Raw genomic sequence first — 23,416 nt, forward strand, 5'->3', positions numbered from 1 at the left:
AGAGTATTCTTTCTTATTCACAAGCATATTTGAAAATACAAAGGGCATATACATTAGTTTTTAGTGAAGCCTTAATCTTATTTCCAAAACTGAAAGTTTTGTTCTTTGAAATTATTATTTTTTAAGTATTATAAACTTTAATGTTCAGATACACATTAAAATAATATGAGGGGAAAATATGTAAAATAAAAACAATTCTAGATTATTTTATAATAGCTATGTACAGTTTTTTCATTACATAAAAAAGCCATCAAAACTGAGTCATGAGTGAAGCTTGAAGTTGCTCCTCATGTCCAGTCAGGATAGATTACTCTTAGAAGGAGAATGGATGTTTCCTAATGCATTTTGTCTTGTCACACTGGGGATACCCGAAAGAAAAAACACTACCAGTTTACTACATTGCTTGTGAATTTGTGGAAATAGAGTTCAGCTGTCAAGTTATTACTCCAGATGAACCATTGAGTGTCACAGACAATCAAGCCTATTTGTTGCAGGCATAGGATGACAGTCTCTTAAACCAATTAAAAGGTATACATTGGAAAGAGAGGGCTGCTTCTTGTTGCATGAGGCAGTAAAATTTTATGGCTTCATGAACTTTCACTTGGAAAATTTCTAAAAATTATGTTATCAGAAGAACTCACGTCTGCTTACAGTGGGTTCCTTCTTGTTCTAAAGCAAGCAAAGAGCACTCTGAGTTGAGGAGCCCAGGTTTCAGTTCCTTGTTACAGCTGGAGAAGATTCCTTTGACAGTGCTCAAGTTTTGCCTGGTTGATGTAAAGAATTAACAGCATCCTCCCAGGTTTCTCAGACAGTGTCCTCATTGGTAATTAACACTCTAGGAATGACATTTATTCCTCATTTAAGAGTGGTAACAGGGTGTCACTTCTGCAACTTCCCAGAGATAGAATTTTCGGGGCAGTGCCCTTTAAGAATACTTATAAAAGCAAATGAGCTATGAAAATGGGTTAAGTGTTCATTTGTATGTATGACAGTCATTCAGTATACTAGCAATTAGGGAGAATATCAAATTTTAGGTTGCATATGCAACTGGCATGCACATCCTGTACTCATTTTGAAAAAGGTACTTCCTATTCAGAAGCAGAATACTAACAGAGTACATTTTCATACGTAGCTGTTGGCCTATCATACTTAATCCATCTCAATTCATTTAAACCATTCATTTAAATGTGAGGGAACACTAGCTAGTGAAATATACATTGTGAGTTAGTAGTGAATTTCCATTTGTCTTAGTGTTAGAGGTTAAGTATGCTCTGAAGTAAGATCAATCCTGAAAAGCACTGTTTGAACTAAAATATACCTTTCTGATTTGTAAGCTCTTCAGTTAAGAGATATATCTACTTCTACAGTATTTCACAGATGGAAGACAAAGAGCTGGAAGCATTACTACAGCTAAGGTAAGAGTGAAGGCTCTTGGTAGTACAAGATACTAGTAAGTACAAGATACTGTGCTAATTGCTGGAGCAAAAGTAAATGTGCAACACTAAATTGCATGAAATTATAAAATTGTATGATGCCTCTAATAACATCCTTTGCCATGAGAGACCTACTTCAATAGAAGAAGATTTCAGGATATTAGCAAAGTTTTTATTGCAGCACAGTTTGTTATTGTGAGTGCTACAGAAACACTACTGTTTGCATAGCTGGTGTAAAGTGGAAGATCTGTTTTTGCAAAACAATGTACCACATCCCATAAGGGAGGAAGCTAGCCAATGAGAACAGGCTGCATTTCCACTGATTATGATGATGAACTAATGATCTCAGAGACTAGCTGGACATCAAGGAGTCTGTTGCATTAGCAACAGGGAGAAAAGGGTGCTGAGAGACAACTGTCATGCAAACACCTACTCAGCATATTGCAAACAAGTTCAGCTGAGCTGACAAGGAATATAAAAGTGCTTATATAACAAATGCCAGTTGTTTTACTAAGGAAAAGAATTGTAATGACTCATGAGAAGAGCAAAGGAATTACCTGAAATCTGGGCATCAAGTCGGTTTAGTGCAATGCTAAAAATTCACCAATGTGCTCCTAACCAAGACAAAAAAAAAAAAAAAAAAAGGAGTCACTCTCTACAAGAAAAATCTGTAGCTAAATCAAGTAGTGATAATGCAGAACCTTAACACATATGAATCGCTGAAGACATAGATCTTTAAAAACATATTTAGGAAACTGTGGTAATCAAGAAAGATCATACAAATATTTGAAAACATTTATTTTAAAAAAATGTTACCAGGATAAGGTAGTTTTTAATTGCTTTTGCAACATGTATAAAGAAAACTTGGATTTTGGACAATACTGTTTGATTAAAGCATGTAGGATACAAAACAGGAGAATTATAGCAATGTTAAATACAGAAGATAACTTTCAAGCTCAAAAGACATTTCTTTTAACTGCAATTTTATTTTAATTTAGACATCATTATGTTGACTAAAGACTAATAATAACAGAGGTGAATACTGTTTTGGACCCTACAGACCAATAGCAATAATGCAGCTGATCACCTATTTCTCCACAAGGAAAAAGAATATAGTACCAGTCACTAAGAACTGTGTTAGTACATAGATTTCCAAGGGACTGATTTCCCCAAAATAAAAACCATCATAAGTCAAACAGGATAGAAAGCAATATTTAAAGAGAAAGTTGTCAAAAGAAATTTGGAAATTCTTTTAAAATAAGATGGCTCCTAGAAAGCAAGAATTGTGCAGTAACAATTCTGTTATCCAGGTGAGAATGACAGCCAAAAGCATGTCCTGGTCCAGCACAATGTAAAGACAGTACTTAACAGTATAAGAAAACAGCAAGGAGGAAATAGAAAATAAATCAATATAAACTTACATTTATATACAGATATAGATATCTGATTAAGGAAGTTAAAGGCATTATGAAAAATGCATGGTAGAATGGGCTTAACTAATCTTAGTAAGAAGATTTAAACGTTACCGGGTCAAATGTGGTGGTGAGTGATTAGGTGCGTCTTCTGATGGACATGGCAAACTAATTCCTTACAATGAGAGACCTTGCAACTGCTTTCTTTTTCTCCCTCTGCCTCCACCAGTAGTAGAGATAATTCAGGTAGTGCCTAAGTATCTTCACTGGGAGAAAACACTGCACAGCACTTAAAAAAAGACAAGATTAAGAAACAGTCACTTAAAGTCTAAAATGACAGAAACTCATATGAGAAAATGCATGCAATTTCAACAAAGAGTGGGATTTAGCATTGCCGTGCTTTATTAATAGGACAGGTGGACTCACCTGCTGGTTTTTTTCTGGAAGACATGCTTTATCCAGGAATATTTTTTGGATTTGGTATAGGGTATCTTGGCAAAAGAAAGGGACCAGTTACTATAGAGGTCAGGCTAAATGTTCCAATAATACCTGCATTCAGTGAAACTTTGAATAATATCATTGCAATAGCCTCTTCTCATGTCTTACTTATTAGAGGAGATAAATCGCTGGCTGTATGCCCTGGGTCTGCTTCATGTTGTTAATCACTTTGTAATTTCCCTTACAGAATATATTGACTAAATTGCCTCAGTCTCAGAATATTCCTTTCCCCCTTTGTATCTCTGTGAAGCATCTTTAGCTTTACTCTGTGCTGAGAAAATAAAATAACTTTACTTCTTTTAATATTTCAGTGTTCAAGACATCTCTCAGTTTTCTTAAATCTGAAATAGCAGACAGATCCTTTGGAGAGAAACTCCAAATTTGCAGAAGGCTTTTAAAACCCTTCCTCCATAGTAACTGGGAAACTCCTTTCCAGAAATTTCCAGTTCCTTCCAATTCTTTTTCTTTTTTCACATCTAATAACACTTCAGAAGAAGTTACCTCTATGAAAAATAAATAAATAGAAAAAGGAAATTTTCTTTTCCTTAAATACCTTTCCGGACTAAGTGCCTCAGTAACTTTTCTAGTTTGATCAATTGGAATGAAAAAAAAAAAAGGATTATTTTCCTGCAGTTTTATCTATGCTATTGAATACAGAAAAAGGCAGGACACCAAATAATATTAAAAAAAAATCACAGCTTGTGTCTAAAACATGACATTTGTCTTTGGAATGCCATGTCATGAGCTGATAATGTTGAAATTAAATGACAATTCTTCGTAAGAAAGCTTAAGGCAGAAATTATATATTTGCTGATTATCTGGTGTGAAGCTAGGACAACCAGTCCCAATTTAAGAAGGCCATGATGATGGGAGAATCTAATGGGTCACCTATGTTAATATATTTTGAACTTCAAAGCACATGCTTTGATGCTCTTTCACAATCTGGGAGCTGTACCAAGAATTTATACATGATAAATTGAGGCAGAAAAAAAATTAAAGTGGAAATTACAACAACAGTAAATGTAATAATAACTCTTTCTTATTATAAATTTACTATTATAAATTTATGTGTTAAGACTAATATCCAGAGTTAATTGGGACACTTCGGAACTGTGACTACTAAAGGTACTCCCAGAAAAGGTCACATCTCATTGAAGTGCATCTGAAGTGCCTCTTTCTGCTGCTAGAGCTGTGAAAAAAACTGCAGTGTCAGTCTTACTGACTTTGTCAGTAAAACAGAAGACTAACCTATAAATTATGTAAAGCATATACAAATGTATGTTAGTTACTACTTTGTGCAATATATAAAATTTCTTTCTATCTAGTGCTTCAAGGCACAAAACATTTGTTTGATTTTTCTTTGGACTTCACTCAAATTTAAACTCTCCTTCAGGGCTATTAAGATGAGCTGCCCAGAAGCAGCTCAATGGAGCTTGCAATATAGCAGGTGCTGAATGGATGCACTCCCTTGCCAGTAGCTGTAGCATGTAGCAAACTTGCCTTTATTGGCTTCTAAGGCAGTGAATCTGCCCTAGTTTTTCAACGCAGCCCCAGGCGTGCTACTGATCATTTAGATTTAAGCTTATTGGAAGTTCTAAATGCCTCTCACTGCAGCTACCTGTAGCTTTTCAAAAAGATGCAACTGGCAAGTTGACTCAGAAATATGCCTCAAATTTACTTTCAATAAATTGCATTTAATCTGCCTACTGTTTGATACAAAAGTTCTTCTTTGTTAAAAACACATCCAGCAGCTTTGAAGCAGATTGTGAATGAACAATTGATGAGTATCAGCAGCTGTTTGCAAAAAACATTGATTTTCTGTAGATAACAAATCATCTAAACATTTAGAGTATATTACTATTTTATATAACCTTGGGAAATAAGGTACTACCGCTTTAGCATTTCAGCAAATAAATTTAGTCCCTGCCTGTTAAGTATTTCTCTGAAAGTATTTTGGGTTTTGTCCTTTCTCAAAGTACTCTAGAGAGTACTCTAGAGATAGGTTATTATATATCCTTGTGAGTGAGACAGATAAAACAGAGTACAATGCACCCAGTTTCTCTACTTTCATTTTACATACATGGAACTTTAAAATTTATATAGACAGTCATATTTTCCAAGTGCCCTTCTTGTTTGCCCTATACATATATACAGTCCACCTCAAGTATGAAATGAAAACTTCTCTAAGATTATCTTAAACATGATTGTATTTACTCTTAGTGGAAAAATGAGCAAATTCAAATATTCCCAGCAACAAAATTTTTAAATATACCTACTCATTTACCTGGAATAATAATCCAAAGGATGACCAACAAAAATAGTTGCAATTTACTACTAGACCTGATGTAAATTGCTTTGTAATTTGCTGTTAAAAGTGTTGATTTTGGAAATATTTGGTGTAGAATGCGAACAGCTTAATATATGATGATACATATATGTAAATTTCAGGATTGATAGAATTATTCCTAAGAGTATGCTTTAATTATAACTAAGTATGATAGAATTTATCCATAAACTAGGTGGATTCTTCCAGAGCATTGAGAAGCAAAGAAAAGCAAAAGGGAGATACCACACCAGCAAAATAAGAGATTAAATTGGTCCAATACTGAAAGATTCTTGCGGAGTTCAATCTAACATTTAGAAAAGAAAGGCTTTAGTATTTAGAAGTCACTGGCTCAACAGATTTTGATCAAATTTGAACTTTTTCACTTACTTTACTCGTAGGAATACTTTTACTGGTGGAATTTATATTCCTTTAATTCTGTAACTTTATGTGCCAGTGCACTGATGGGCCTAAGGGAGCATCTGAAATATAAAACTGGTAAAGACCAGATAGGCTTCAGAAGCAAGCTTAGTCCATCTTACTGACAGGGGTCATTTCCATTAATATCACATCTTAATAACTATGTCCTTAGACAGCCACAGAGCCCTGCACATTAGCTTTTCTCATGAACCCTAGGATTGAAAGTTGTTTACAAAAAGGATAAAAGTGTGACACATGGTTATAAAAAGGCATGCTGCATGTATTAAGATTGATCTTTTACTTCAGTACACATACTTCTAAAACATCCCTGTTCCTTCAGGCTGAAAGTGAAGAAGAATTACATCTTGAAGCCAAAATTCACAATTAAGCTATTTTTCAAATATTTCTAGAGCAACTCCCTCTGGTGGGTAAAGATTATCAAGAAGAATATATTAAAAAAATAGATAACATCAACTCTCACTGCTTTGGTCTTGTGTTGAAATGACCATGGTAAACAGAAATAGGTATGTCTGAAAAATCCAGCTGCTTCACAGCTATTTGGCCCTAAAGTAATACTCACCACCTTACAGGTACGAGGACTCAGTCAAAGGCATTAGCTGGTACATGTCAATCTCCCACCACATTTTATGATTCACTTAATGCATATGAGCATGCAAATAAAAATGTGGTTTCCCCGTCATATTCAGCCTAACAAAGGGAATGATCGAAATCCGGATTTTTAAAACTAAGGTATGGTGTATTAAACCAGTGCATTTCACAGTAAAAGGAGGTAAAGGGAGCCTGCACTGTCAGTTCTTAAGAGATATCTAGCTATGCTGTAGTAATTTAGTCTCTTTGTTTATATAGGTTTACCCAAAGGGTTCTCACTCTGGTCTTTACTGCTGTAGTAGTCTATATTGTAGAAAATTTCTAAATCTTGGGAACTACCTTCTATTCATCTTTGTTGCTTAGGAAAGGCACAAATGGCTGAGAAAAGGAAACATTCTTCTTCATCCTTTACCTGCCTCCTTCCCATTACCATGCTCTTCACAGACTGACGATTTTCCTGTTGTGAATTCCAAGCTTTATAATTACTTTTCTTGTGCCAATTAATCTGTAAAAAAAGTACACACCATGAGTTGTTTGACCTTTCCAGACCTCAAAATTATTTCTACATCAAGAATGAAAAATTATTCTAGTTAACTATGTGAATACACCTTTCAGAAGAAAGTAAAAAAGAGAGCTCAAATTTATATGAAAAATCTGAATGTTATTGCAACTAGTTGTAAAGTCTTGTAAAAGTTTTTTTTAGTCCATTGTTAACTGCTGCTGAGGAAGTGTCAGACTAGTTCCACTGTCACCTAGGGCAGCACTTAAAGGCACAGAAAACATAACTGGGAAAAAATGGCTGAGAGGTTGAGATGTATCACCGACTAAGCAGTGTTATACTTGTATCAATCATAAGGAGCATTTTCCTTTATCAAATTGTGATCACCTATTGTAAGACATGAGAAAATCATCACCAATAAACTGAATGAACCTCAAAGAGTTGGAAGAGCACCAAGTGAAAATGACAGATCAGCACTAGAGGATGCACAGTCATGTTGATTGTCAGACACCACACCCAAAGGGGTGTTCTGTCTTACACAGGGGCTTCTCCATCCCCCATAGATCTGCAAATGGACTGGACCTTTGGGATGAATGGAGTATCCTCCTTCTAAGGTGTTCACCTTGCTGAAAGAAGTTTGCTAGTCTGTGAAACCAGACACAGTGTGCAAGACCAGATGCCCAATCCTGTTGTATCCTTGTCATACATTGTCCTATGACAACATGCAGGTCCACTCTATCCCTTTTGAGATGACCCAGACCACTGTGCAGAGTTTTATAAAAAAGGTGTCATAGTTTTATAGAATGGGAGAATGACTTTTTCTGTTTGCTCCTCTTTTTGACTGCGTTTGGGATTTTTTGAAGAATGTACATTGAAATTCTGATTTCTTAGAAAGCATTTTTTGTAATGTGGATAGCTTTATCTCCTGCAGTCTCATAATCTCATCCCTGAATAATAATAGTCAGCTCAGAACTCATCACTGCACATATAAAGTTCAAATATTTTTCTTCTATTACTTAATATTACATACTATTATTTTCATCAGCCATTTTGTCACCCAGTCACTCAGTGGTTTCATTGTCCCTCTATAATTACTCATGGTTGGTCCTTGTCTTTACTAAGCTCCTGTAATTTTGGCTTAACCATTTGCTCTCTCATATTCAACTCCCTTTCCAGGGTATTTAAGAAACATGAATCATGACAGGTTGAAACAGATATTCTGGTGGGACTTCAGTGTTGACCTCTTTCCACAGAAAACCCACTATTTATTTCTAGGTAGTAAATAGATTTTAATAACTAAGAGCACAGAAATAACATACTGGTTTACAGCAGTTAAGCACCCTCTATGGCAAGAAAATATCACCATATTTTTCAAGTCTTTCACACAGTTATCAGCAAGTCATACTTTTAACTGTTACTCATAGCATGTATCTCTGTAGGCTGTACTTACTCTGTAGTTTGTATCTTTTACATTTCAGAATAAAAAACAATCCTAAACAGCCTCCAAGGAGGGAACTTGTCTTTAGCATCTGTGATTGTTAGAAATTATATAATAATCACAATTTACTTTAGTTATTTCTACTGACTGTGAGAAACAGTTAAGTACAATTGGCTATTTGTCCAGAAAATAACTACATGTTAACTTGCATAAACAATCCAATCCAATCCAATTACTTCATCTGATTCCTGTTGTGGGAATGCCAAATGGGCTCATCAAGCATGTGATTAAAGATGCATATTTGGCTTTCAGACCCACAACAGGAACCAAATGAAGTAATTGAGATTATTAATGTAAATTAAATATTACACTGCAGTGGCACTGCTAAGGTGAGTAAAGATTAGTAAACTGTTTTTAAAACCAGGAGGAGAATAAGTTTTATAACTTAAGCTTTAGCTTAGCTTTAACAGGAAGAAAGTTTTTGAAAAGAAAGGAAAATAAAACATTGAATGATGCTGAGCACCAAAAGCAGAGATTTTTATGTGAAAATTGACACATCTGTTTTATTTTGCTTACAGAAAAGTGACAGAAATCACAGAGAAAAACAATAAGATGGTGGAGAATGAATGATGAATAAGAGCACAGATGCCAATGCTAAGAAAAATGTTTCATTCTATCTAACATTATAGCGGGAAGTCTTTCTTTTTCTATATATTTGTAGGGAGTGTTACTATTTCAAGAATTATTGAGAATCTTTGCCTTATCTCTGACCCTGCAAAATAGGTCAGGGCATTTTGGATTCTCAAATACTTCTGTATGTCAAAACCTAGAAGACACCCATCTGTTCCAGTTTTCATCTGTTTAATTTTTTCTACTGCAGTTAACTCCTGTTACAAGATCTTGTAAAATTTGTACTGGGAGAACAATGGCAAAGTATATTTGATTATACCCAGGTTGTTTGATCTTGAACCTAGGTGTTAGAGCAATTATTTCACTAGACTATGAGACAACCATGTGAGAAATACTTCTCATTCCTCATAATTGTGTAGTAAGGATGTTAAGCTTTAAAACCTTCCTACTGTTTTCCAAATACATTTCTCGCCTGAACTCTGAAGCAATTTTTGAATAAGGCAGTCATGACTTGTTGTTCCCCTGACACTGATACTACTGTTTAAATGACAACTTTTGAATCAAGAACTTCTGTAATCAAGTATTTTCTATAAACCATCTCTAATATAAATACTTCCAATAATGGATGTTTTCAGACTAGAAAATTTCACCCATAAACAAGGGAAAAAAACCCCGTATTTTTGCTGTTACATGAAATTAATGGAATATGATTCCTTTAAAGCAGTTACTCATTTATTCTGCTTTGCAGCAAATCACTTGGGAATGTTTGCTGCTTTTAATTTGCCAGGGTTTTCTCTTCTACAAATCAAATTAGTAACCAAGTCCCTTGTTAGGGAGAAATATAATGAAACTAGAGTTCATGGGCAGTTAGGCAGAGCTGCCCTAAGCCTTTGTTTCTGCTGGGGTCTGCTGCTTGCTAACAAGATGCTGTCATAGGACAAGAGTGCCTAAGGCTTCTAATATGACACAAGTGAGAATTATTGAGGCTACAAAGCTCACTGAGCATCCAAACCCTGCTTTATGAGCATATTTGAATCTCAGCCATGTAGTTTTATTCTTTTGACCGTTTCTTGTTATACAGCTGTACTAAAATATCAGCAGTGCTGAAATTTTCCTTTGATATGAATCATAAAACACTCATACTTGTCTGTCTGTATTATGACAGTCAGCATTTCTGAAGACAAAACTTGTTTTTTTCTCTCTCACAATGATCCTGTAAATTCTTTGTAATTCACTGTAAACACTTGAGTAGCCCTCAAAGACTATGGCTGACTAGTGTATACAGCAGCTGTAAGATCCAACACCAGTTTTACAAGAGACAACTTTTCTAAGTGGACCCATCCTGGATGCGTTCTTTGGAGGGACGGTATTACGGCATACATGCATTACATAGTAACATTGCCTTGAGCATGTCATCAAGAGTGTTCTGAGGTAGAAGCACATCAAATTGAAAGAAAGGCCTCAAAGTAACCACTCCTCTTGGCAGAGTTCTCCCAGAAAGGGTTTTTTTCATATAAAGCATGCATTTATGCTGTGCAGTAAATCAGAATGACATGATACAATTTCCGTTTCTTCCCTGTTCAATAGTGCCATGCTATTCCCCAGAATTCAACTATTCATTCTAGACTTGTAGGTCAAAAAGGGAGATTACTTTATCTGAACAGCTACAGGGTGTAGCTGTAGTCTTCCCTGGAGGCGTGGGTTCGTATCCCACTTCTGACACCAAGATTCTGTTGAAGTTTCGAGCTGGCTTCCCGCCAAGTCTCCAAAACTCAATGAAAGAGCCTACTCCCCAGAGAGGAAAGAAAAAAAAAAATGAACAGCCAAAGCTATAGCAAAAATATATATTTTACATATAAAACAGATATATAGAGTGAGAATCCTATGTACATATAACCCCAGAAACTCCAAACAGCTCCCTAAATGGGAAGAGGGAGAGGGACAAGGGAAAAAGGACAAAAAAGGGACAAAAAGGGACAGAAACAAAACAAGTATGCACAATCAAAAAACCCAGTAACCAGCAAAATAAAGAACTAGCAAAATCTCACCACTTCCCTTGAGAAAAGCAGGACGGTCAGACCTGGCCCAGCACTCTCCCCTCCCGTGTGGCAGACAACAGCAGTCGCTACAGGCCTCAACTTCAGGTAAGCAAGGCCAATGTAGGGACCTCCTGTTCCTGAACCTCGCCAGAAAAGAAGAGAGCGAGGTCTCTCCGGTCAGCTTTATTTATACCTCAGTTTACGTAAAGGAATATCATGGAATACTTCCTTGGTCACTTCCCTATTTCTTCCTGGTTACAAGTTGGTCTCCAGGAAGGCCTAGACTAAAACTATTACAATGCCTATGGATTTTTTGATTTTTAGCTTTTTGTACATTTTAGAAGTAGCTGTATTATATCCCTTACCCTGTAGCACAGTAGTTTACACATTAACCCAACACTGTTACCTCATTCCATACCACTCCCTCAAAATTCCGTTAGCTTGTTTAGACTTCCCTCAAGGTAGGCCTTCATTCTGTTTAAGAACATCTGCACCCTGGCCTGGACAACAAGATACCAGGCAGGCACAGCGACCTTCAAACCCAGAGCTTTGGAGGAACTCCAAGGACTGAATGTGCTGTAATGAAGAGGAGGTTGAGGAAGAGGGGGTCCCAGAGCCCCCTGCCTCAATTTTCAGAGGGGCGTGCTGGGGGAAGGTGCTGGAGGGTGGATAGATCTGGGATTGAATGGGTTAATACCTTAAATTGTGGAACCCCATGGACATGGGGATGCATCATATGTATTCCTGTGGGCCTCAGGCCTGGAATTAAAGGACCTACTCTATCTTATGCACTAAGTTGGCTCGGAGTCCTGTTTTCTGTGGTCTCTTAAGGCAACAGGGACATCTTTTTCTTGCAGTCTTGGAGATCTGGACTACAAGGATAAAGACCTTTCTTCACCTGAGGCATTAGGAAAATTTCCCAGAGTGAATAAATGCAACTGCAGAGCTGGACTCATTGAGATACAGCAGAAACCTTTAACATGACACAGTCTGTTTCCTTTTATGGATTACTGAAAGTAATTTACAGATTACATGGATAGGCAGTTCATAGCTAGTACTTCAGTTTAGCATTTCATTTGCAATGTCGTTTGTATGAAGTACCATGGGTATATTTCCAGTTTCAGAGAAGAAATACTTGAGTTTTGTACGAATCTAGTGTGTAGCAAATGCACAGATTCAGCACAACAGAGACATACCTTAGTAATTTGGGAAAATATTTCTTCCATTTATCTTGAAACCTGGTCACATGACATTACAAAATACACTTGAAGCATATGACGAAAGTCTAAATTAAAGCATAATTTCTAGCTTGTTTTTCTTCTCATAAAAGCACTTTGCTCTCCTGCAGTCTGGGGGGAAAGGGGAGCTTTTGGGTCTTGTGTAACCTAGAAACCAATAAGTTTTACAATATTTTCCATTATTCTCTGTAGGCAACTTTATTTCACTCTATTTCACTCTTACAGAATTCCACAGTTCCTCTAGTTTCTCTCTTTGGTGAAATCTGTAATCTGTAAACTTCTCTTAGAACCGTAGAAGATGTTGAGTTGGAAGGGACCCATCAGGATCATCAAGTTCAACTCTTGGCCCAGCACAGGACACCCCAATAATCACATCAAGGGCCTGAAAGGGTTGGCTTGATATAAGATTCTTCAGCTTAAGGAAGACTTTTCTTCTTCCTTGTTTAAAAACCTTTTTCTTTTCATTTCTTACCTGTGGACTAGATTTCCTATGGCCATTTTGAAATTAAGATTCCTAAAGTAATTCTGGGATGTGTTGCCTAAAAAAATTAGGAGAAAAAGACTCTCCAGACAATGTTAGTATAGATAAGATAGAGAGCAGCTCTTTTAACGAAGGCCTTCTGTCTCATGGAGTACAAAGACGCCTGCTCACATACAGAATTCTTACACTTTCATATAATTTACAAATTATCATATCTAATGGGGACATCCAATCCTAAGACCCCTTTTGCCCTGGTAGCACCCTCAGAACCACCCCACTGGAGCCCCTCCAAGGGCCTTGAGCTTTCCAGCTTGTTTTGTCCACCATATCTCTTGTTTTTCCGGTCCAGGTGCACATCCCAATGGAATGTTCTTGCTAAAAATCTATTGCCTTGAAAAGACGGTTAAAAGATGGTTGAACCGAAGCTTCAGGAGTGTGACACACAAACTGTGAGAAAGTAATGGCCTAAAGTGAAGGAAAACTCCAGCTACATTAAAATCTACAAAAAGCTAAAAATTAAAAATTCTGAGGCATCAGTGCCTTTTAATAGTATGTACGGTTCACTGTATCTAAGTAAATCAGAAGTTTGATTGATCTGTTTTTAGGTCAGAGTAAAGGCTCAATTAACCTCATGAATGTATATCTTGTTTCAAGAGTGGTCAATAAAACTATAAATGAAAACATAATCCAGAGTGGATAAATGTCAGATCGTATATAATTTAAAGTATAAGTTTTTGGTATCATATATGACTGCTACTCAAAGCAATTCATTGCAGAACTTGCAAAAAGAGAGGAAAATCAACCTGATTTACTTCTGGGTCAAGGACAGAATTTGGTTCAGAATCATGGCTGGTTCAGAATACCCTTATCAAATAGTGACTTTGCTACAGCAACCTATATCCTTATAGAAAGAAGAGATACAGTTTTAACTATTCATAATACTGTTGCTTGCCTTCAATTAGCAGTGGTAAATAAAAATGTGAAGCTTGTTAAAAAAGGAAATGCAAAAGAGCAGCTGACAGGGTAAAATACATCATGGAAAATAGATAAAGACACCACACTAGCCAATCAGAATAAAAATAACATTACAGCAAAAGCCCATCTAACAGGTTCCATCACTGAAAAAAAGGGCCATGTTATTTATAGGATGTATCATAATTAAATGAAAGAGGAGGATCTTACAGCAAAAATAAATCAAGGATGGGGAAGTTATGAATAAATCAGACCAGGAAAATCATTACCTTTCATAACATAAATATGAAACCATTAACAGGACAAATAAAAGATTTGAGGAATGTCTTGGTAAGTACTCCAAGGCTATGAATAATTTTACAGACTTATCATAAGCATGGAATCTGCCCAATAGTTGTACAGCTTTGCAATCCTGTGCCAAAGATTTGTGATTTCAGAGTGAATAGATCCTGTAGGTACAAAAAGGAGTGCTATGGGAAGAAAAGCCATCACAGAAAATTTGAGCATTTCAATGCCTTGATATTCATAGAAGAGAAGCCAAGGAGGGTTTGTACCACAGACCATTCTTCACAGGAGATAAGTCTGAGGAATTGTTTCAGTCAGACATGGTAATAAATCATTTTCAATTAGAGATCAATAAATTGAATAGTAATAAATCACACAGATCATGTGATATTTCCTCAATATTTCAGTGTGAACTTGCCAACATGTTAAGTATATTATACTTTCAATCAGCTTTACTGCCAGAGGAAAGGAAGATCACTGGTGGAATTTCAGCTTCCTAAGGAATCTAGGTTATTGTGCAACAATGCACAAAGAAAATTGATAAATTCTGTTTAGAATTAGAACATAGAGTTATATTAGTAATTAAAAAAAAAATCTAGACATCAAACAAAGGGTGATGAGGCAAACCATTGAGTAGCTTCTATATAAAAATACATAGCCAGCTATATATTATCCACCTTGAAAAAGGGATACCTTGAAGAGAATCTGATAGTGCTATGGGCTTATGAAGGCTTGAAATTAAGTGGAAAAAAATTCTATTCACTTTTTTCTGCTAAAACACCTGAACTAAGTGATACCCTTAAACTATCAAGCAACAGATTTAAAATAAGTGAGAGAAAATAACAATTGTAAATTACATAACTTGTCATGGCAATTAGCAGTAGCCAAAATAGGTTAAGAAATAACTAAAGAACTAATAAAAGAACACCCATCAAAAGCTTGAGTATATGATGTGGAGAGAATAATTTAATAAAATAGAAACTATTGACTTTTGGAGGAAAGATTGAAGGATCATGCATCTACTCTACCTATATGGTGAGGATGCTTTCCCTATGCACCTGTGACCGGCCACTGTCAGAGACAGGATTCAGCAGTGATGGACTGTTGCTCTGACCTGTAGGTCATCCCCATTCAACTGTGATTGCTACATTTCAAATGCTACATTTCAAATGCTTCTGCTCACATTAGCAGAAGAGGATGCTAAGGCAATCAAATCAAATCAGCAAATAAACCAGGACAGTTAAAATTTCGTATCATATACTAGTAGTTGAATTTTGAAGCTGCAAAGTGTTTGTCAATAACTGGAATAATGACAATTAAAAATTTACATTTTTAATAAAACTAGTCATGAATATGATTTTTATTATGTGGAAGGTGGGTTTTTCTTTTGCAGGGGAGAGTATTAGTTAGCTTTTTAAAACAAGGCACCTAGTATGCATATTATTTAAATTTAGAGGTTTACATTCATTTTATCATGTTACTCATTAAAGGCCCAGATTAGTGCAAACAAATTGGGCAAAATCTGAGGGAGAGATTGTATAATATTCAGACAAGGTACAGAGTTCATGGCACAGTTACTCCATAATATCATTCAGATATGAATTTGCTCATGATAATTGTTATTTGTTTTGACATTTGCCAGTGCCATGCCTGACTGTTACTTACTTAGAAGGCTAGTTTTATGCAATTTTTATTCTCACAACATATTTCTTCTGACATTCTTTTGCCTTCAGTCTTGATGTTATATATTCAAGTATTATAATCATAGAACATTCAAACAGTATATAAAAACACACTGAAATATTATACTACAGTGTGTGACTATCAAAATTTACTTTTAGGTAAGTGTTATGAATTCTTTTTTTAAAAATACTGCTCCTGACATTTATGGGTAAAAGCCGCTGTTGTCCCTTCAGAAATACATTCTGAAGAAAAAAAGACATCTGCTCTATATGATGTCTATGGTCAGAGTTGCAACACGTACTTCTAATACTTATCTGTGTCCCTTCCTTTAAAGGGGAAAGAAATATTTTTTTCTTTAGGTGAGAAAGCTGCAGAACTTTCACTCTTTGAACTGCTTAAGTTCTTCATAGTGGCAGACACACATTCAGGCAGGTTTTAAAAACGCACGGTAGATTATAAAACCTCTTTTTGTATGTGGCATTTTGTCTGAATGCCATGACACCACACTGAAAACCATATAGCTTCTAGAAGTGTTGCAATGCAAATGTATTACCTCTGCAATGGAGACTGCTGCCCTTTAAGAAAACAGTTTTCTTCCTTTGGTAATACTTTGAGATATGTCCTGCTGCTGATCCTTTCAGAGTTTTATCTTGCTTTCTCAATGACCTTCTGTAGAGGTAGGCTTCCTTCCCATTACATCATGCAGTGTGGAGCACATCAGGCTCTGCAGAGTTCCTTAAATATTTGGTTGAAGGTCAGCCCTACCGTCCAGGAAAGAACAAATGCATAGTTTTATACTTTGCTACACTTGAAGAAACCTGGAATTAAAAACAAACAAACAAACAAACAAACAAACAAACAAAAACAACAACCAAACAAACAAAAACCACCAAAACCCCCACAAAACAAAAACCCATACATCACAGGAACCACTTTCCCAGTATGATGTGTTAATTTGTAGCCCTGTAACTCTATAACTTGTGCAAATAAAGGCTTGCCAACAGTAATAACTGAATACTCTGGTGTGCATATTTCACTTATTTTGCAAAGCAGCAGAAAACAAAGATGCAGGCAAGTCATATGTGAAGAAAAGGCTGGTTTTTTTCTGCTGCTGACACTATGTCATTGAATTATGGGCAGTGGTTTGGTACGAAGACTTGTACCCGTTGAATAACGGCAAAACTCCTGTTGTTATCACTTCATCTGGGGGAAATTAATGTGGAGAATTTTGGAATAAATCACGGAGACCAGAAGTCCCAGAGAAGCAAAGCCTTTCCTACACTTCAGTTCTCTTTATGCCAAAAGCCTGAACCTGGATAGAAAACACTGCTTTAGGCAGATTATTTGGAAATTCAGAAGTAAACAAGGCAGGATTTCAGTGTCGCTATTTACCTAGAGCTAACATTCATGATATTCACACAGCAGATTCATAATTTGCTTAGAAACACAGTCTATAAGTTTTCTAGGAAAACTCAGAGAAGTTGATAAAGCTATAGTATAGCCTCTGAATAGCTTCAAACAACTACAGTGTTTGAAAGAAAGTAAGGTGCTTTGCTCTCATACATGGAATTTCCTCTCCAAGAAGCAATCCTAAACTAACAACATTTAACTTTGCATTAGAGAAATACTTGTCACATTAAGCCTCACTTCATTAAGCCTCCAATAATTTTAATCCAATAAATCTGAGTTCCCAAAAGCACAAGGGACCCCTCTTTTATAACCTATAAAGAGATAGCAAGACTTTGGATTATGATAGTAAAACTGAAGATTTTCATGGAATCATCACAGAGTCATAGAGTGGCTTGGTTTGGAAGGGACCTTGAAGATCATCTAGTTCCAATGCCCCCATGAGCAGGGACACCTTCCACTTCAATTTCATAGATTTATAAAGTATACTTATTATATATTTTGCCCCATATACTGAGTATTCAGTCTTTATGCACAAGAATAGGTGTTCATAATCACAAGAAGTGGTAGCAAAAATAACATAAAAGAATGTTTTCTAACTATTTTTTCTGTAAAACACATAACAATCACAGAACATGCATTGCCAAAGTATGGCACATTGTTTTTTAACCACAATTGGAAGGCCTTCTATAATTCCTGCTTTTAAGGTGATTCTAAATGTCACTTTTATTTGACTGTCTATAAGTCTTCATTGCATGTCATCACAACATGGTTTTATCTGAATGCTGTGCTTGTCTTTGCTTTGCACACATCATTCTTCCAGGCTTTTTCTACCCTCTTTTGATTTTCCTTGGCTCTACAAGCAAATACATTTTTCATCTTATTCAAATGATAAAGTGTTTTTTGTGATTTGTCAGGCTCATGAGTCACTGTTACCATAGCATCTGAGACCTTCCTTTATGATCTTACACAGATAAGATAAACACAACAATAAGGTAGGGAAAAGTTCTTATTTTCTACATGGAAAACAGAGAAACCACACTGCTAAAGCATGAAAGAAAGAAGCACTGGACTGTCTTTTCCACTAATAAACCTTCCTTTCTGTGATGAGTTCCAGTGACATTGAATCATTCAGGTTGGAAAAGACCTCTAAGATCATCGAGTCCAACCATTAACCTGGCATTGCTTAACCTAAACATATATTTTCACCTCTGCATCAAGGTGCCTAGATTGAGCTTGTGGTGGCCTGTCTAAGCAAATAGACTTATTATTGGAAGCATATTATGTGCAAAAATACATTTTAATTCAATTTTGATTAGTTTCTACTTCAATCTCAATTATATATGCCACAAATACCTTTATTAACTTAATAAGTATTCTTTGCTTGTAATTTCAATGTTGATGAAAGACAACTTAATTGCTTTTAGAAATTTACTGTTATTGTATTTTCTGTGACTTATCAAGTGAATATTATGTACATCAATCATTGTTTTAGTGTTGAAAAAATTTTCAATTACAAGAATAACTCACATTTTAATAACACTAAATGGCGTTTCACTATGTAAGAGTCCGTTGTCAAGATGCATAATATTCAGATTTCCTTTCATTTAATAGCAGAGCCAATGAAGAGAAAAAAAAGGATATATAACTTTAGTACCCTCATATTTTCATTTCTGTTAAATATCACACTGAGTATAGTTCACATTTATCAATTTGAGTATGCAGCAGTTATGGGCTATGCTTTTGTGTATGTAATTTCTTTTATTAATTTTCCCACAAATCAAATTATATGAGAATAAAAAAGGGGAATAAAGATAACAGTTTCATAAATATCTTAAGGCCAAATCAGAAACTACGTTATGAATCATTTCCATATATTCTTTTTCTCTGTCTTTCAACTGGAGAAGGAGGAACCAGAAATTCTCATATACCTTTATTTTTCCTCTCAAAATAAATCAAACAATGATTTAAATGGTTTCCAGCCTTCTTTTCATATGCTTCCTGTCTGTAATAAAACTTAAGGTGTTTTTGTAGTTTTTGGGGTTTTTTTTGGTGAAAACAGGTGCATATATTTCAAAAGCACTTGCAATCACAAAAACATGCACAAAACCAAATTCCTGTCTCTAAGAAGAAGTCATCCTTACTTTGAAAATTAAAATATTCATTTGGATTTGTGAATGCTTGCTTTTTTTTTCCCCTCTGTTTCCCAAGCTGCCTCTGACTCGGTTCCCTTTTTCTTTCAAAATACCATTAACAGGTCTTTTTACTGATATAAATCAGAGAACCTTACAAAATAATGCCGCTGTGCCCCCGAATGAGAAGGTGCTCTTCTGGCAGCTAGACACCACAGAGGCTGGGAGGGGAAAAGTTGCTCCACGTAATGCTGGTATATGACACTGAAGCTCAGTGTTGGTGGCAAGGGGTCAGGAACGGCCACCTTTTCAGCCCAGAAGCTGCATACCCAAGTTTTAGCCTGACCAAAGATGTATATCTCATCCTTTGGAGACCCTAAGAAAAGCAGTTGCATGAACCTCCCAGGAAAAACAGAGGTTTCCTCAGCAATTATCCACTTCCTTACTGGTCGATGAAGTCAACCCGCACAGTTCCTCCTGATTTACTTCCTTCTCTATTTGGGGATCTGAATTACCTTTTTACAACCTAACCCCACCTGGCAGTAGTGACTTAACTAACCCCAATGAAACTCAAACTGTGAATTGGTCAGGCACTGAATATCAGCATCTTCTCCAGCTGTGTGTTTATATATCACCTATGTATGTTAAGATCTAAAGACTGTATCAGAGCTTTGTGCATCCAGTGAGATCTTAAGCCTGATTACAAAAAGTGATTGAGAAAAATGAGCTTGTCAGATGTCATGTTTCATACCTTTTTAAATGTAGGTAGCTGAAGACTACTTTCACAAAGAAGGGCTGTTTTACACTTCTGAGCAGCATTACCTGATGTCTTTTTGCTGCAAACTGTGCTGAGAAACTACTGGTACTAGATAAATTAATTTTGTCTTTGACTGCTTTGTCAATCGGTGTAAGAAGATATTAAATCACAATAGAAAATACATTGTAATACAGTGATTATTTCCCCGGGATATCATAAAGCATGAAGAGCAGCCAAGAGTTTCATACAGTACAGGACAGTAATTATCTCATGACAAGTGCGGTCCCTGGAGATCACTTTAAAGCTACTTTAAAGGTATTGTGGAGAAAAGCGTTATATATGCTATACTAGAAGATGACAAAGATGGCACTTTACAGTCAGAAGAATGAGTTTTAGCTGGCTGTGGGGTACACACTGATTAATTTGAAGTGTTAACAGCCAATTGAATGCTTCTTCAGTTGAAGCCTATTTATTACAGAGTGTAACAACCAGTTAATCACACTTCGAACCCATAGTATAAAAAAGAAGTTGGAAAGCAACAATCTTCTCTTTCTTTCAGTCATTTAGGGTGATATAAAACACTTCCTTTGTGGTTTTGCCTCTTGAAGCTACTTTGAAAATCAAGAGCACTTTTCCTATGTGAAAAAAACAAACCACCATATTTGACAGAAATGCAGAATATTGCTAAAGAAGGATTGTTGAAGCCATGGTTTGAGTTCTGGGGAACGTCCATGACTGACCTATATTGAAACCAGTTTACAGCTCCTGCAATAAGATATTCAACCACTTCACCATATGCTTCATTCCCATCTTGCAATACACGTTTGCTTACACAGTTCTAATACTAGACTATTTTAATATCCTTGGAAAACTGCATATGGTTACTGTTTCTCCTCTTAACACAAGGACAACTAAAGTATTTTTTCTTTAGTCTAAAAATTTCCTTTTCACTGTGTTGCCGTGGGATTCAGGTGCTGAAAAAATCTCCGGAGCAGTTAATTAGGGGTGAGATAAGAAAAGGGTTTATTTGCCAAGGCTAAGATGTTACAAGACGCGCGTGTACCCCTGTGCCCGAGAGGTTACATTTTATAACATCATCCATCCAATCCCAGATGTATCCACCCTGTGGCCTTTCCTCTGGACCGCCCCGGGGTCCACCCCCTGAAAATGAGTCTGGGGTGCATTTCGGGACCCTCCATTCATCCCATCTTCATCATCATCAGAGCACAAAGGGTACATAGTTACCTAATTCTTGACTTCATTCTGTGGTTTAGGCCCAGATATGCTGTTCTGTCAACTGTCTAGGCCTTACCTTGACAAAAGACTAAACATTTCTATTGGATTCAGGAGTAGGGTTGATATAGGGAGCATAGAATGGGGTAAGAGGGTTAAGGAATGTGTAAACAAGGGTGCTACAGGGAAAAGGGAAAGGAACAAGGGCAAAGAAGAGAGGGTTTCTACTTTCACTGCTTATAAAACTTACAAGTCTTACAAATATTAAAAGAAATAAAAAAACATTAGGGGCTTAAGGCATCAACTGAATATACTTGATTTCTATTTCTATCAGAATAAACTGTCATAAATATAGCATGTGTGCTTCAGTGTGTGTGTATGTGTAGGATTTTTTTTCCTGAACCGTCTGCTTTCCTTGAAAATGTGACCTTCACGAAGCATACAGAAAATTGAATTGCTGTACGCCTAAATATTTTCATACACACTTTTCGTGTGAAAAAATTTTTAAAAATTAACATCATAGTTGAAAAACCAGCAAATTAATTAAATTATAATACCTAAGTATTAATAGGTCAGTGCTAAATAGGCTTTACAAGGCTAGTAGCAAACACCTGTGGATGCAATATGCATTCTTCATGCATAATAAAGTCAGGGGATCAAAAAACTACATGCTGCAATATTGATTACTCATTTGCATTGAACGGAAATAAAAAAAGTGGTTATAACACATTTACAATTTTTGTAAGGTACCCTAGGGCATATGATGATATTGAAACAGAACAGGGAACAAAAAAAAGGAGGAATATGATTTTGAGGATATTATTTACAGATAATATTTATGAAGTGGTAGTGCATTTTTATTTCCTTATTTTTCCTTTTCTGTAACCAGTCTCATTGAAATATAAGAATAGAAAAGACATTACTTTGTTTCCAGTATTCTTGTCACATTTTTAATAAAGAACTAAAATACATATTAATTACTAAAGCGTATAGGACTCCTTAACAGAAATAGAGGACTTATCACAAAAGAAGAAATCAGAAGTTCATTCCAAAAAAGGTGAAGTTCGTCCTTGGAGAAGGGCCAGCACATAGTCCATGTCCCATGAAGGTTTTAATTTGACAACTTCATTTTGAGTCTACCAGGATGACTTTCACACAGGATAATGGAACATCACACAATATGCCAATTTGGAAGGGACCCTCAAAGATCAAGTACAACTCCTGGCTCTGCACAGGACCATCCCCAAGAGTCACACCATTTGCCTGAGAGCATTGTCCAAACACTTCTTGATCTCTGTCAGGCTTGGCACTGTGACCACTTCCCTGGGAAGCCTGTTCCAGTGCCCAACCACCCTCTGGGTGAAGAACCTTTTTCTGATATCCAGCATAAACCTCCCCTGACACAACTTCAGGCCATTCCCTTGGGTTCTGTCACTGGTCACCACAGAGAAGAGATCAGTGTCTGCCCCTCCTCTTCCCTTCACAAGGAAGTTGTAGACCTTGATGAGGTCTCCCCTCAGTCTCCTCCTCTCCAGGCTGAACAGACTGAGTGACCTCAGCCCCTCCTCATATGGCTTCCCCTCAAGGCCCTTCACCATCTTCATTGCCCTCCTTTGGATGCTCTCTCATAGCTTAATGTCTTTCTTATATTGTGGTGCCCAAAACTGCACACAATATTCAAGGTGAGGCTGCACCAGTGCAGAGCAGAGAGGGACAATCAACTCCCTCAACCAGCTGGTGATGTTTGCCTGATGCCCCCCAGGACACGGTTGGCCCTCCTGGCTGCCAGGGCACTGCTGACTTGCCATCAATGAGGTCCCCCAAGTCTCTTTCCACAGCACTGCTTTCCAGCTTCTCATTCCCCAGTCTGTCCGTATACTGGGGGTTGCCCCATCCCAGGTGCAGAATCCAGCACTTTCCCTTCTTG

The 23,416-nt window shown here is 36.5% G+C and overlaps 1 long non-coding RNA gene across 2 annotated transcripts in view; it reads right to left on the bottom strand.

Moving 5' to 3' along the window:
• Positions 1-2,399: 2,399 nt before the first annotated feature.
• LOC113943843 overlaps positions 2,400-23,416 on the bottom strand; it is a 95,051-nt gene continuing 74,034 nt past the window's right edge. For both annotated transcript variants that reach the window (XR_003526473.1, XR_003526474.1), the window contains exons 2-5: positions 16,514-16,721; positions 7,108-7,200; positions 3,272-3,336; positions 2,400-3,134 (exon numbers count right to left, since the gene is read on the bottom strand). This is a non-coding gene — a long non-coding RNA (uncharacterized LOC113943843). The remainder of the gene's footprint in view (positions 3,135-3,271; positions 3,337-7,107; positions 7,201-16,513; positions 16,722-23,416) is intronic.

The sequence above is a fragment of the Corapipo altera genome, unplaced genomic scaffold, assembly GCF_003945725.1.
Source record: "Corapipo altera isolate COAL_440 unplaced genomic scaffold, ASM394572v1 22b, whole genome shotgun sequence".
Classification (NCBI taxonomy): Eukaryota; Metazoa; Chordata; class Aves; order Passeriformes; family Pipridae; genus Corapipo; species Corapipo altera.